Consider the following 993-nt stretch of genomic DNA (forward strand, 5'->3'; position numbering starts at 1 on the left):
GGTCAAAATTACATTTGTGAAACTTTTCTAACAAAAGTCCAATGAATCAAAGTTTGTAATTAAAGTAGAGGGCATAAAGATTATACGTCAAAGTATTGTGGCAAAAGTCTAAGAATTAAAAGTTTCTCACTTGGTTTTTAACATAGGTATAATTTACTAATATAAGAAGCAATAACTACTTGTACATGATGCAAGACGAATTGTATAATTGATGAATAGCTATTTTTGTGAGATGTTAGATATTTGGTTTTTAATATATATATATATATAACTAGGATTTATGACCCGCGTTTCGTGACGGGATCATTAAACCGAACAAAAAAACATACGTAAAAACGCTAAGCCACAAAAGCGCTGGGAGTCGATGAGAAATCAGCCTGTATCGATGATGCTAGACTGTCGCTATCTAGTCAAAAACTATTAAATCAGTGTCCTAATCACCTTAAACTAGTTAGGGTAAGTAGGGTGTCGAACCACAAGGAGTATGTGGTCAGTGTGCAGTGAAATCGATTCCTAACATTATGAAGTGAATTCTATCAAAGTGCTGATCACACTAGCAAATGAAATTGAGTTTTATAATAATCAAACAAGTAATCAAGTATTCAATCAATCAGACAAAGCAAATCACACCCGGGAATCTAAGTAAGCAACCTAACAGCAAACTCATGCACTTAACAAATAAACTATCTTGTGTCAACTACAGACTGACTAACCGGTCAAACCTTAGGCATCCATGCTCGCTAACACACGGCACTGGTTATCAAACGTCCCTTCCAGTGTGACTCAACTAAAGGCAAACATATACTTTCTTGCAATTAACAGGTTAAGACAATCCTACGAGCAATTATTATAGCAATCGACAACCTAATCGTTCAGATCGAAATAACCCTAAACCGACTGATTATACGAACATACTAAACATCAATACTCATAGATTAACAACAAAACAATTACAAATAGTTGTTCTAGTACATGCGAAATAAACTGAAAGAT

Source organism: Bidens hawaiensis, unplaced genomic scaffold (assembly GCF_021521415.1).
Source record: "Bidens hawaiensis isolate Kalapana, Puna unplaced genomic scaffold, B.hawaiensis_p1.1 tig00035563_1, whole genome shotgun sequence".
In the NCBI taxonomy this organism is placed as follows: Eukaryota; Viridiplantae; Streptophyta; class Magnoliopsida; order Asterales; family Asteraceae; genus Bidens; species Bidens hawaiensis.